Genomic DNA, 15,747 nt, shown 5'->3' on the forward strand with positions numbered 1-15,747 from the left:
GAGCTAAAACATTTTCTTTAAACTTGTTAAAGAAAATTCACATTTATATGGCCGATAATAAAATCTGTTATTAAATTAATATGTTGGCAGTATCAATTTATTGCAACAAGGTCCAAAACCTCTTTTTCTAAAAAAAAAAAAAAAAAAAAAAAGACATAAAAAGCACTCATCTCTTTTCTCAGGGTACTACTGTCCTAGGGAGCATGCACTTCCCAAAATCAGGCAATTAACTGATTATGGCCCAATTGTGACTAATTGTTATATATCCAGGGGAAAAGAATGAGTTTGTAAAGTCCAGATGTCTCAATATAATGGGAATATTCAAACACATTAAATTAGCAAGGGTACTTTTATAATAACATGGCAAATATATAGAATATGAAGGGGTACTTGCTCCATTGGTTGAGATTCATGTTCTTAATATCGTTGAGGAAAACAGTCAACAAATATCTCCAGGATTTAAACTTTATAAGACACTAAGTACACTGTATTTAAGAGGCCCTACTGAGTGACCTAAATATTTATTTATAAGCAGGGTTTATCATGATTTCTATTAGCCAAGGCTAGCTCAAAGCATATATGATATGGCGGAGATTAGAAGTTGAGTTTCAGAAAAATGGCGACTGAGGGAATTAGCATATCTCAGTTCTGCTGACACTGGATCTAAATAGCTGTGAAAACAGTGTCGTGACAAGAGAAAGAAAAAAAAAACATAAAACTGAACAGAGCAGTGAAAATTGAAGGCAGCGGAAACAAAGCTAGAAGGCAGAACAGAGGAAAGAAAAGTACCCTACCTGTCCACAACGGCTGTGGCTACAGGGACCATAGCGGCATCATCTTGACTAACCTGTTGTGACTGCTGGCACTGCAGCCTCCAGAGACCCCTCAGCAAAAAAAAAAAAAAAAAAAAAACAATAACCCAAAGCAAAGTAAGTGGTTGCAACTCATCAAAATTGTAAGTGGTTGGCTCCTCATCCCACAATCCACAGAGATATTATTGCCGGGTCTCCCAGCTATACCTGCAGCAGTGGTAGCTGAACTCACCTCTTCCTCCAGGGCTCCAGAGCGGCACTCAACAACAACATAAGTGAACTAGCTGTACCCATGGAAGAACACCCAGAATGGCCACAGGGACTTGCACAGCAAGAAATAGACTCTCAGGGTCTGAGACTCTGCAATTCACCCTGGTGAAGGTGGGAGTAGAGTCCACTTTTGGACACAGCAGAGAGTAGAAGAGACAGCCCCCAGGGCCAAGCAGGCAAAGAGGCCTACTGTTGACAGGGCACAGAGCTCTAGCTGGGCCTCTGGAGATGGCCACAGACCACCTAATCATGTCGACTGGAAAGAAGTCAGACCAACCCAGCCCTATCTGTGGAGAACTGGACTTCTATGTACACACTAGGCTTGGTCTCAGTGGTACCTGCTACCTACTTAAGCAGGGAGAGATGCAAGTTTAGGGTCTATGGAAAGCGTGGAGGCCCATATTTACACTAGATCCAGCCCCAGTGATACTGGCCACCTGCAGACTGAGAGTCTCAGAAACAGACCCTTTTTGAGAGCTTAGAGACCCAGGCTTGCAGCAGGAGAGGCACTGGTAGCACTCAGCACCTGCACAGAGAGAACCAGGCCAGGGTTCTAATCATTGAAGGAGACCAAAAAGTAGGACTTCAAACTGACATGGTTCTATAGGTTACAGAACAAATCAAAGTGCTTGGAAAACACTTGAGAACTTATTAGAGAATGCGAATCTGAAATGGTTGAAAGAATCCATGCAGACTCAGGAGGATTTCAGAAGTCAAATTGGCTCATATTCATACATTTGTAGGGTTGTTTCATTTTGGTGTTGTTTTGTTTTGTTTTCTGATCGTGTGTGTGTGTGTGTGTGTGTGTGTGTGTGTGTGTGTGTGTGTGCTTCTTTGTTTGCTCTCTTCCCCACTGCTTTTACAAGCTTCTTCCCTCTTTCATATCTACTCTCTTCTCTCCATCCCTTTTTTCTTTCCTTTTCTTTGTCTTGTATTAAATCCATTTCCGATCACTATACCTAATATTCTACACTGATTACTAGAATCTTCCTATATATTCACTTTCTCTAATACCTACTATACCTCACCATACTCAAACTCTCATTCTACTTGATTCTATTTGCTACTTTAACCTATTCTTGCATTTACTACTTCAGCACCTTCTTCTTCACTCAACTTTCACCATTGAATGCAACACAACTTGCCCTTTGTATGCCAGCTAACATCTAAAGAGTGAGAGAAAGATATCAAAAGCAACAGACACAAACTTAAGAAACCTAAAATCATGAGAAGGAAAAATATCAAGGAAGCAATGAACTCCCATGACCCCACAATAACAGAACCTGACAACACAGAATTGTAGAGATCTCCAGAAAGATAAATCAGAAATTTAATAGAAGAAATGATACCGGATTTCCCAAAAGAATTTAGGAAGAACTTAAGAAATAAACAAATAAAAACTCTGATACCCTTAACAGGAATCAGAAAGAATCTATGAAGGAATTAAAGAATGCAAGTCATTGAAATGGAGGCAACCAACAATACAAACTACAGCAAACTAGAACACATGGGAAAACAGAATCTCACCATTAGAAGATGACCACTCCATGCTGGGTATGGTGGTGCATGCTTGTAATCCCAGTACTTGGAGGCTGAGACAGAAGGATTGTAGGTTTGTGGCCAGCCTCAGCTACTGAATGAAGCCCTCTGCAACTGTTTCAAAATAAAGAATAAAAAATAAGGCTGGGGGTGTAGTGCAGAGGTAGAATGCACCTGGGTTCAATCCACAATACCAGAAGGAAAAAAAAAAGATAACTACTCCAAAAATTAATGTATAGTATATAACTTAGAAAAAAAACAACTCTACAGCATGAATTGGATAAAAGATATGGGCCAAATTTTGTGTGTGTGTGTGTGTGTGTGTGTGGTACTGGAGTTCCTGGAAGCCCTTCTACCTCCAGGCTACACTCCCAGACCTATTTTTTTTTTTAATTTGGAAACAGGGTCTCTTAAGCCAGTGAGGCTGGCTTTGAACCTGCGCAATCCTCCTGTTTCCACCTCCCAAGCGTGAAGATTACAAGTGTGTGCCACCATGCCTGGCTATGGGCCAATTTTAAAAGCCCTAATCTGCCGGGCATGGTGGCGCACGCTTGTAATCCCTGCCTTTGGGAGGCAGAGACAGGAGGATTGCGCAGGTTCGAAGCCAGCTGCGCTGGTGTAAGAGACCCTGTTTCAAAAATATAAAATAGGTCTGGGAGTGTAGCCCAGAGGTAGAAGGGCTTCCAGGAACCCCAGTACCACAAAAAAATAAAAATAAAAATAAATAAAATAAAAGCACTAATCTAAGAATAATAGGCATAAAAGAGAGAATAGAAGAAGAAAACAAATGGATCTACAATCTTTTCAAAGAAGTAATATCAGAAAAATTTCCAAACATAGAAAAAGAGGTCAGTACACAGGAACAGAAACCATATGAAAGCCTCGTTAGACAAGATCAGAGAAAAGGTTCACCACACCACATAATAGTCAAACTGACTAACATCGAAACAAAGGAAAGAATCTTAAAAGTGACAAAAGCATAAAACCAAGCAACATTCAGAGGCAGACCAATATTAATCACTCCAGACTTCCCAAACCAAGTCATGAAAGCCAGGAGAGCCTGGAACAAGATATTCCAACTCAGAGAGAAAACAACTTGTAGCCAAAACCTTCCTACACAGAAAAAATATATATCTCAAATTTTAGGAGAAATTCAAAACCTTCCACAACAAACAGAAGTTGAAAGAATTTGTCTTCCAAAGTAGCACTAAAAAATTCTCAAAGAGATTACAAGAGCCAAAAGGCACAAGAAACAAAAAGGTGGATCAATACATGGGATTGCATTAAATGGCAGATTTTCTGAACAGCAAAGGAAACTATCAAGAACCTCAAGAGAGCTGACAGAATGGAAGAGACTTTCTGCCAAGTATTCCTTCAATAGAAGACTAATATCTAGAATCTACAGAGAACTCAGGAAACTCAGCACTAAGAAAAAAAATAACCCAATGGGCAAGTGAACTAAATAGACACTTCACAAAAGAAGAAATTCAAATGGCCAATAAATGTATAAAAATGCTTAACATCATTAGGTGAGATTTCATCTAACTCCAATTAGAGTGTCAATCATTAAAAATACAAACAACAACAAATGCTGGCCAGGGTGTGGAGAAGTGTAAACTCTAATACACTGTTGGTGAGATTGCAAATTAGTGCAACCACTTTGGGAAACAGTAAGGAGGATCCTCAGAAGAATGAGAATGAACTTACTGTATGATCCAACAATACCACTTCTGGGTATCTACCCAAAAGATAGGAAACCAAACTGCCAAATTAATGCATGTGTATCTATGTCCATAGCTATACAATTCACAATTGCCAAACTATGGAACCAGCCAAGATGTCCATCAACAGATGAATGGATTACAAAACTGTGGGATATGTACACATGGAATTTTACTCAACCATAAAGAAAAACAAAATTACATCATTTACAAGGAAATGGATGAAACTGGAGAACATTATGCTCAGTGAGATTAGTCAGTCACAAAAAGAAATCAGATGCTCTCCCTAATTTGTGGGAGCTAGGGAGAAAATAGGTCATAGGAGGAACTCTAGATGAATAAGAAGAACCTATAGACGAGCAAACAAGGCAACCTAACTGAGAAGGAGTGGAGGAGGAAGAGAGAAATTCCCTAATGTATATGATGTACATTCACAAACGTATCAAAGTCAATCACTAGGCCAAACATGAGAATGAGGGGGATGAAATGGGGTGGAAATTGGGGAAGGGTTAAATGAGTGATGTGTGCATGTATGCCTCTACCATCTTGTACTCCATTAAGATGTATGACTATAATGCACCAATAAAAAATAAAATGGCCATTCTTCTAAAAGTGATCAACAAATTTAATGCAATATCCATTCAATTACTAAGATAATTCCCCACAGACATAGAAAAATCAATCCTTAAGTTCATTTGGAACAACAACAACAACAACAACAACAACAACAACAAAAACAGTATAGCCAAAGTAGTTCTCAGCTAATGAACCATACCAGAGATATCACAATACCTGACTTCAAGCTATACTACAAAGCCATAGTAATTATTGGCACAAAAACAGACATAGACCAGTGGAGCAGAATAGAAGACTCAGAAATAAATTTGCACACTTAGACCAACTGATTTTTTACAAAGGGGCCAAAAACATATGCTGTTTTGTGCTTCTAATGTTTTGTTTTAGAAGTTCTTGCCTGTACCTGGTAGCCCAAAATAGTCTTCTATATTTTCTTTTTTTTTTTTGTGGTGGTGGTACTGGGGTTCCTGGAAGCCTTTCTACCTCCGGGCTACACTCCCAGACCTATTTTATATTTTTTATTTGGAAACAGGGTCTATTAAGCCAGTGAGGCTGACTCCAAACCATCGTGATCCTCCTGTCTCTGCCTCCCAAGCGCGGGGATTACAAGCGTGCACCACCACGCCCAGCTATATTTTCTTCTACTACCTTTTAGCTTCATCTTTCATATTTAGGCCTGAAGTAGTCAGCTTTGTGTTACTCTTAAAAACACCTGAAACAGTTAACTTATAAACAAAATAAAATAAAAAGTTTGGCTGAGCATGCTGTAATTCCAGTACTTGGGAGGCTGAGACAGGAGGATTGCAGATTCACAGCCAGCCTCAGCTACTTAGTGAGGCCCTCTGCAACTTAGTGAAACCCTGTTTCAAAGTAAGGAACAAAAAATGAGGCTGGGATGTAGCTCAATGGTAAAATGTCTCTGGGTTCAATCCCCAGTATGAGAGAGAGAGAGAGAGAGAGAGAGAGAGAGAGAGAGAGAGAGAGAGAGAGAGAGAGAGAGAGAGAGAGAGAGAGAAAGAAAGGAAGAAGAAGAAGAAGAAGAAGAAGAAGAAGAAGAAGAAGAAGAAGAAGAAGAAGAAGAAGAAGAAGAAGAAGAAGGTGGTTCAGATTCAAGGTTCTGATGGTCTCTGTCCAAGATGAGACAGCCCATTGCTCTGGGCTTCTGGCAATGGCATCATACAGTGGCAGAAACATGTGAAGAAAACCATTCAACTCATAAGCCAAGAATCAGAAGGAGGGGCCGGGAAGAGACTGGAGCCCCACAATCCCCTGCGGGGGCACATTCCCAAGGACTTAAGTTCCTCCCATGAACCTAAAGGTTCCACCACCTTTCAATAGTGCCCTGTGGGGACACAAGGAACTTCAAGAGACTTGCATCCAAACCATAGCAAAATCTCTACTCTAGAGTTCACCTTTTATAGGTCATATTAAGTAGAAATCAAGTTTCCCCAGTATCATTTACTACATGATTTATCTTTGCTCATTGGTCTTTAAGGCTACTTTTACTGTATGTTAAGTCCATCAATATAAATACATAGGATGCCACTGAACTCTTTTATATGCTCCATGGATCAACTGATGTGTTCTGGCACCAATATCGCAATCCTTGAGGATCCAGATTTCTATTGCTATATGAATACTTACACAATGTCCTCAATTTTACCTCTTGATTTTCAAAAGCCTAAAATATTTACTGTCTAGCCCTTTAGAGAAAAGACTTCCTGACCCCTTTTCTACATTCTGGCCTTTACCCCCAGCTACTATTTATGTTAGCTTTGTACTGAATTTTCCCCTAAATAAAGAAATCTGTCAGATTGTACCCCTTAGAATATCTTGAATAAAAGAAGGCATTAAATTATGTGACTGTGTGCTTAAGGAGTTTTGTGGTTTTTTTAGTGTGCGTGTGTGTGTGTGTGTGTGTGTGTGTGTGTGTGTGTGCGCGTGTGTGCATACATGTGGTGCTGGGGATAGAATCCAGAATCATTTCTGAGCTCACCCCCAGTGAGTTACTGTGCTTTAGCCATGAAACTGCAGTCCTCCTGTCTCAGTCTTCCAAGTACTGAGATTACAGACTTATGCCATCACTGTCCAGCTACCAAGAGGAAGAAAATTAAATAAATGTCAAGTAAACTATCAGAGTAAAGATGAAACCAGGACACCCTCGGGTTATTTTGAGGTTTCAAGGACAATTGGAAAGACTATCTCTATTCTTGACTTTAATTAAGCCTTTGTCATTTGACTCTCTTACACCAAGACAGAACTTAAGGTGATACCATCTGTCCATGGAAACAGGCCCATCCAGACACTAGCTGTTGTTGTTGGAAATTAGTATTTCAAAAACAGTATTCCAAAAGTTTATGATTGATCTGGCTCAGGCTATGAGAATAAATACAATTACTGGCTAACCACTTGGCAAAAAGAATTGGTATGTCAGGTTGATCCAGAGAGCCTGGCCCTGCTTCTCAGACCTAGTCAGCAGCCCCATGGTCCATTATGAAGCTGCCAGAATTTCCATGTCCTAACACAACTGCCGTCCCCTCTGATCTACATGGGTTACATTCCAAGATGCCCAGTGGATGCCTGAAGCCACAGATAGCAATGAAGCCTTTATGTTTTATGTCAGTAATGTCTTACGCATCCTAGAGGAAAGGAATGAGTCAGACAAGGAGAGCAAATTGAGAGGGGCAGGCCAGGGGACTCACTCAGAGGTGAGGTCCCATCGGCTGCTTGTCCACAGCTTTTATCACCATTCTAAGCAGGAGGTTACATTCAAACACCTCTGTATACGTCCAGAAAGTCCTTGAGGGAACCATTAATAGGCAAACTGCTTTGGAAGTACAAAATATCCTTGACACAATGGTTAACAAGGAGGATGGGATACTCAGGAGTTTATGCCAGCAAGGAAAACAGGAACGTTTACCTTGGAGAAGCTTGCTGCTTTCGGCGAGTTCAAAAGTCCATTGATGGCTTTCCAAGACCCTTAGACTTTTCCAAGGGAAATGTTAACCTCTGGCAGGCCCCTTCTCCTCAATTTTACCTGTATGCATGTACCTGTGATAAAGTTTACTTTATAAATTAGGCGCAACAGGAGCTTAACAACAATAATAAAATAGAGCCATTATAACAATACTCTGTAACTTGAAGGAAGATGTGGCCTCATGACTTGCTTTGATCGGTAAAAAGTGAGTGGGAGCCACTGACGTTCTGGGCATCAGAATTCTAAAAACCTTCCCAGATGATTCAAAAGTACAGTGTACAGCCAAGCCAGGCGTGGTGGCGCACACTTGTAATCCCAGTACTTGGGAGGCCGAGACAGGAGGATGGCAGGTTCGCCACCAGCCTTGGCTACTTACTGAGGCTCTCTGCAACTTAGTGAGACCCTGCTTCAAAATAAGAAGAATAAAAAACAGGGTTGGGGGTGTGGTTCAGTGGTAGGATGCCCCTAGATTCCATCCCCAGTACATACACACACACAAAAAGTGCAGCCAAAGTCGAAAGGCACTTATGTGGGGATGGAACGAGTTGGTTATGCTATGTATTTCCAAACCCGAATCTCTACGAATGGAACCCTGGCCCAGTGTCCTGTAGAGGGGGTGCCCAGAGAGCCCCCAACAATGCTTTTGGTCACCATAGAAGAAATCTCTTAGTTTTGTGGCTTTGTCCCTCTCTTTCCTTTCTCCCCACTTCCTTTCCTCCCTCCCCAAGAGCTTACAAATTGGCGGGGGTGGGGGAGCAGTGTGAGTGGGTCGCTGATTGGCCCCTTCAAATCTGCTCAGAGAAGCCCCAAGAATGTCTTAGGCGCTTACTAGAGGCCTCTGGGCCGCTTCTGGCTCAGGCATCTCGCACTTGCAGCCACTCCAGGTGGGCAGAGGCAGGGCGCCCTCTGGTGGATGCCTGAGTGTATTGTGTATTCCTCGCAGCTGCCACCAGGAATTACTTTGAATCAGGATTCTCTGGAGACCTGAAAAGCCAGGTCCCCACGGAGCATGGAAGAGAATGAGCCCAAGGAGGCTTTAGGAAGACGGAGGATGGTGGGGCTACAGCCTGCTTCACAAAAGGTTAGGCTGGTGCATATCCTTTTTAGAACACGGGCATGGGGAGCCTCCCCAGAGCACTCTAGTCTCATTTGGGTGCCTGCAAGAATTGCAGGCCTTGGAATAAGGGCCTGCAAGGGGCCTTGTGTTGGCAGAACCTGCAGCCAGTGGTTTGTTTGTGGTTCTCTGCTATCCAAAGATTTGCTAGGGGCAACCTCCTAAGCGCTTTGGAAACCAAGGGCCTTAGCCTACCATGGCAGAGCCCATCTCAGTATCCCCAGAATGTGGCCCTAAGGAAAGTGCCTTTAGGAACTAAGACAGTGTCCCCCACATTCGCCTGAGGCCTCATCCCAGCAGCCCCTGTAAGGCCTCTGTGCCATGCAGTGTGGGGAAGTCTTTAGACCCATCTTCTAGACATAGGCATTTCCAGTTTTACATCAGAGGTCTTGTGTGAAAATGCTATTAGAAAGCTATTTCCTTTTTTTTAATACCTTTATTGAAGTGAAATTGGCATGCAATCAATGGTATATGAAGTGTAGAATTTGGTAAGTTTTAACATGAATAGATTCCTCAGTTTATAACCACAGTCAAGCCGGGTGTGGTGGCGCACGCTTGTAATCCCTGGGCTTGGGAGGCGGAGATTGAGCAGGTTCAAAGCCAGCCTGGCTGGCTTAAGAGACCCTGTTTCCAAATTTTAAAAAAGTACAAAAATAAGTCTGGGAGTGTAGCCCGGAAGTAGAAGGGTTTCCAGGAACCCCAGTACCACCACCAAAAAAAAAAAAAAAAAAATATTATATAACCACAGTCAAAATCATGAGTGTAGGCAAGGCATGGTAGTGCACGCTTGTAATCCCCGTGCTTGGGAGGTAGAGACAGGAGGATCACGCAGGTTCGAAGCCAGCCACGCTGGCTTAAGAGACCCTGTTTCCAAAAATAAAAAAAGTATAAAATAGGTCTGGGAGTGTAGCCCAGAGGTAGAAGGGCTTCCAGGAAAACCCCAGGACCACCAAAAAAAAAAAAAAGAAAAAAATCATGAGTGTAAGCCAGGCACAGCGGCGCATACCTGTAATCCCAGTGGTAGGGAGGCCAAGACAGGAGGATCACAGGTTAGAGGCAGGTGTGTTATAACTTAATGAGACCCTCATTTCAAAATCAAAATCAAAAGAGCTAGGGGTATAGCTCAGAGGTAGAATGCTCCTGGGTTCAATCCCCTAATACCACCATAAAAGAAAGTCATGAGTATCTCCACCACTCTCGAAAGTTTTCCATGACCTTCTGTTATTTCTCCTCTCACCATGCCACAGGCAACTGACTTTCTGCCTCTGCTGGTTTGGGTGGAATGTCCTCCAAAGGCTCAAGTGCCGAAGGCCTGGTCCCCAACACAGCAAAGGCTCACAGGGCTTAGGGCAGGGACCGAACCAGAGGGCTCTAACCACTGCTGGGTGCACAGCTGGATGACAAATGGGAGAGGGTGGAAACTGGAGGAGATGGGACCCAGGAGAAGGGAGTGGGTCCTGGGAAGTGCACTCTTGGGGTCTTCCCTCTCCTCTCCTCTCCTCTCCTCTCCCTCCTCTTTCTCTCTTTCCCTCTCTCCCTCCTCTTTCTCTCTCCCTCCTCTTTCTCTTTCCCTCTCTCCCTCCTCTTTCTCTCTCCCTCCTCTTTCTCTCTTTCCCTCTCTCCCTCCTCTTTCTCTCCCCCTCCTCTTTCTCTCTTTCCCTCTCTCCCTCCTCTTTCTCTCTCCCTCCTCTTTCTCTCTTTCCCTCCTCTTTCTCTCTCCCTCCTCTTTCGTGTCCTCTCTCCTCCCTCTCCCCCCTCTCTCCTTCTCTCTCTCTCTTCCTCTCTCTCCCTCCCCCTCCCCCCCTCTCTCTTTCTCTCCTTACTGGCTGCCCTGCAGTGAGCCACCTTCCTCCTCCACACCCTTTCCCTATTCCTGCCTCTTACTCAGACCCCAAACAACAGAGACAACTGACTGAGGACCGAAACTTCTGAATCCTTGAGACTAACGAATTCTTTCCTCTTTAAGTTATTTTTGCTATGTTGTTTCATCACAATGAAAAGCCAACTAACACGGTCCCTGTAGTTTGCATTCTTTTAGATTTATTTTAATGCCATCATCATATGTACTCCGTGGGGTGGATACTTCCACTCCGCAAAATTATTTTGAGATTCATTTTTGTTGTGTACATCAATAGCCCGTTTCTTGGGATTGCTGAGAAATGTTATCAGAGCATCCAGAAACAAACAGGACAAGGCACAGGTTTCCTGAGAGATCGCATTTAGTGTCCAAATGATTCTTAGCTATTCCCCACGTCACAGCCACTCTTCATACACTTCATTCTCGGGCCCCTCTCTGAATGTATTTAACGTCAGTTTTAAGCTTAAAATTTTCACAGTGTTTCTAGTGCTTTTGAGATGTGGCTTATGAAATAATACATATGCTTCTGTATGGCATAGATGCGAGTTGGGAAAGAATTTTCAAGACAAAGAATAGAACTACAGACAGGGGTATTTAAGGGGAATAGAAGTACATATTCTAAAAAAGAATGTGACCATCTCATGAGAGAGAGAGAGAGAGGGAGGAAGAGGAAGATGAAGAAGAAGAAGAGGAGGAGGAGGAGGAGGAGGAAGAGGAGGAGGAGGAGGAGGAGGAGGAGGAGGAGGAGGAGGAGGAGGAGGAGGAGGAGGAGAGGGACCCTCTGGGGGAGCATGGCTCTTCTACGGGAAACTTTGTAAACAGTGAACCACTGGGGTGGGAAACAGTGAGCATGTGAGAGGTTGAGCTTGATCTTTCATGGAGCTCAGAGCAGACAACTGGATCGGTTTCTTCTGAGCATCTTCAGGCTGGTGTCGTCTGGTTGGTAAATGGCACTTGGAACATTCAGGTTGACCTTGTTTAATTTATGGATGGCACTTGGATTGTCACAACACCTTTATCTAGACTTCTTTGATCCATCTAAAGTACATTCTTTAACCCAAAAAAATATATATAAGCACCAACTAGACCTGTCATGCTCTAAGATTTACTGGACTTTTTAAGAGTCTAGGCTTGGAGGAAAACAGTCCCTGAGAGTGAAGGGGAGGATAATCATGGGGTTTTAGTTTAAAGCTAATGTATCCCTGTGCTTCCCCACCTGCCCCTTTCCTATTTCTTTTGTTTTTCCTATTCCCATCTCATTCTCCACCTTCCTTTCATATGAACTGCACAGTTGCCCTTTTCCCACCCCAGGCTAATATCAATCACATTGTCTATATTGTCTTAGCCTCTGACAAATTCTTGCATGAAAATACCATTTATTCATCTACTAAGATTAATATGCCCAATAGGAGCTAAGACCAAATTCATTCAAATTTTTTTTTTTTTTGGTGGTCCTGGGGTTCCTGGAAGCCCTTCTACCTCTGGGCTACACTCCCAGACCTATTTTTATATTTTTATTTGGAAACAGGGTCTCCTAAGCCAGCGCGTGTGGCTGGCTTCGAACCTGCGCAATCCTCCTGTCTCCGCCTCCCAAGCACGGGGATTACAAGCGTGCGCCACCACGCCCGGCTTCATTCAACTTTTGACCCAAGCAGCAAAGTTAGACCAATCTGTAACATTGATCATCTATGCACCCAGGATTTCAGCTGAACAAATTTCACAAACTGTCAGTGTCTACCTTAGAAAGCCAAATGTCTTGCTCTTTACGTTTCTGAATTAACCCAAAGCATTAACCAAGATGGGGTAGGATGTAATAGTAACTGTAAAGACTCTACCATGGTTCACAGGGAGGAGGTCTAGAGGGATTCGCTCCTTTTTTTTTTTTCTTGGTGGTGGTGGTGGTGTTAGTACTGGGGATGGAACCCTTCTACCTCCGGACTACACACCCAGACCTATTTTATATTTTATTTGGAAACAGAGTCTCTTAAGCCAGCAGGCTGGCTTTGAACCTGCACGATCCTCCTTTCTCCGCCTCCCAAGCATGGGAATTACAAGCTTGCGCCACCACGCCCAGCTTGCTCCTTTTTAGAAGGCTGGTCAGTGAATTAAGGCTGACCTGGGGGCCTGCGAGGAAAAAGATGGTATTTTCCTAAGTCCATCCAAGTCCCTAAGACCATCCCTCAGGGTGTAAGTCACTGTGTTCAAGGAAGAGGTAAGCTGGTATATCTTGCACATAAACTGTACAGTTACAGAGAACATAGCACCCCTGTTTGATAAACAGGCTGTTTATCATTTTTCCTGCCTCCCCAAAGGGGGATCCATGCCAGTCAGAAAGAACAGATTGACAGTAACTTCAACATGACTTCCTAGGCAGTAATTCCCAGTTTGGGAGCAAAGATGGGTAGAAAGAGGTATGTGTCAGCTGTCTGCTCTCTGGCAGGGGACAGGATGGCAACCCAAGAGGCTGAGTGCATCTACTGGATCATGCAAAGATCTTGTCAGGAAGAACATTTTCCTGAACTTTTGGTGCTTTGTGTTCATCTCAAAACAAAATTCTGATGCCGGGCGTGGTGGCGCACACTTGTAATCCCCACGCTTGGGAGGCAGAGACAGGAGGATCGCGCAGGTTTGAAGCCAGCCATACACGCTGGCTTAGGAGACCCTGTTTCCAAATAAAAATGTAAAAACCGGTCTGGGAGTGTAGCGTGGAGGTAGAAGGGCTTCCAGGAACCCCAGTACCACCAAAAAAAAAACACAAAAATTCTGAACTCGGTAGGCTTTGAATCAGAATCCAGTTTTCATGGGGCATGGTGGCGCACGCTTGTAATCCCTGCTCTTGGGAGGCGGAGACAGGAGGATTGCACAGGTTCGAAGCCAGCCATGCTGGCTTAAGAGACCCTGTTTCCAAATAAAAATATAAAAAATAGGTCTGGGAGTATAGCCCGGAGGTAAAGGGTTTCCAGGAACCCCAGTACCACACACACACAAAAATAATGAATCCAGTTTTCAACCAGGATGCCATATTCTGTACCCTCCTATGCCTAAATCTTTATGTTCTGTTTGCCTTGGCTTGGAAGGATCCAGGCATCTCCATGTGCCCAACAACTTACTTGGACGGTCCCTGTTTGTTTGGACAGGCACTAGCTGAGGACTTCTCTTCGTTCCTCAAGGATGGCAGGTATCTAGTTCCAATAGGTAGATGCTCTGCAGCCCAAGCAAAGCGGCATCAGATCACAACACCAATCTTACTCTCCACCAACCAGCAGAGCACGATTACAAGGTTCCCATAGCAAGGCAGATACCTGCCCAGTGAGACCACGTCTGGGGCTCACTCTCACCCCACAGAAACAGAGCCTGGCCTCTGGCTCTGATCCTTGATACAGTCACTCCAGCCACAAAGCAGCAGCTTAAAATGTTCTTGGGAATGGCGGGTTTCTGCTAAATTGGATCCCAACATAGAGACTTTCAACCAGACCATTACATGAGGCTCTTAGGGGACTTGAAGACCTTTATTGGATTCCAGAAATGAACACTAAAGGCCACCCTACAACAGCTAAAGAGGACTCTAATGGAGGCCCCATCCCTGGGGCTCCCAGATATATCCAAGCCCTTTGCACTCTTCCTACATGAAAGAAGAGGGATAGCTTTGGGAGTCCTTATCCAGCCACACTGCTCCTTCCCAATGCCCACTGGCTTATCTGACTAAGCTCTGGACCCACCTCTCAGGGATGGCTCCTATATTTCTGGGCCCTGGCCTCTAAGGCCTTCCTAGTAGAAGAGTCCTCCAGATTAACCATGGGACAACCCCGCTGGCAACCCCCCCACACCAAGCATTAGACCTAAGGCTGCCTGTTGGCTTTCAGACAGCAGAGTTCAGAAGTATCAGGCCTTGCGGGGTGTGGTGGCGCACGCTTGTAATCCCCGTGCTTGGGGGGCGGAGACAGGAGGATCGCGCAGGTTTGAAGCCAGCCGGGCTGGTGTAAGAGACCCTGTTTCAAAAATATAAAAAATAGGTCTGGGAGTGTACCCCAGAGGTAGAAGGGCTTCCAGGAACCCCAGTACCGCCAAAATAAATAAATAAATAAAAATAAAAAGAAGTATCAGGCCTTATTCCTAGATGGCTCAGGGGATCTGCTCAGCCCTGTACCACTCTCAGCCCGGCTGCTTTGCTCCCTAAACCCAACACAGATGCACCCCTTCAATACCACTGTGTGGAAACAATTGATTTCGCCTGTAGTACAGGACCAGCTTTATAGGACACACATCAGCCCAACTCTGATGCAAAATAGGTCACAAGCTGTGACTCTCTCACAGAGAGTATCAAGTTACACTGTAGTTAGATTAACTGAGACCTCTGAATCAGGCCCACTTCCAGGGGTTGCACATTCATTCACAAAACAGAACTCTCAGCTTGAATGAGGGCCCCGTGGTTAGGAAGGGACTATGCTTCAACACAGCACTGACTTTTCATACAACTTTCATGTAGAAGGTGCACACACTGCTGTATGGAGAGAGGGGTCTCTTAGCATGTCATAACACCCCATCACACACGGACCTGAGATTCTAAACCAACTGGAAGCAGTATACCTTGAGTATGCCAAACCTATTCCTTCCTAAGAAAACAGCAATTATCCATTACAGACTTCGTTAAAAAAAAAAAAAAAAAAACTCCTCCAGTTCCACTAAAGGAAATGCAGAGGCTGAGAGAAAGCCAAAAAGAGCCCCAGCGAAAAATTCCTGGCCCCCCAGCTCCCTCTGCAAAGCCCTCTGCTCCACAGTATTCCCCAGAGGAATTAAGCAGTGGTCAAAGCTGGGGTTCTGACCCCTGAAGGGTGGCTGTAGGATTCTAGCAACTGGCTTCTTCTTCCATCGGCCTCCCA

Source organism: Muscardinus avellanarius (genome assembly GCF_963383645.1).
Source record: "Muscardinus avellanarius genome assembly, chromosome: 13".
Classification (NCBI taxonomy): Eukaryota; Metazoa; Chordata; class Mammalia; order Rodentia; family Gliridae; genus Muscardinus; species Muscardinus avellanarius.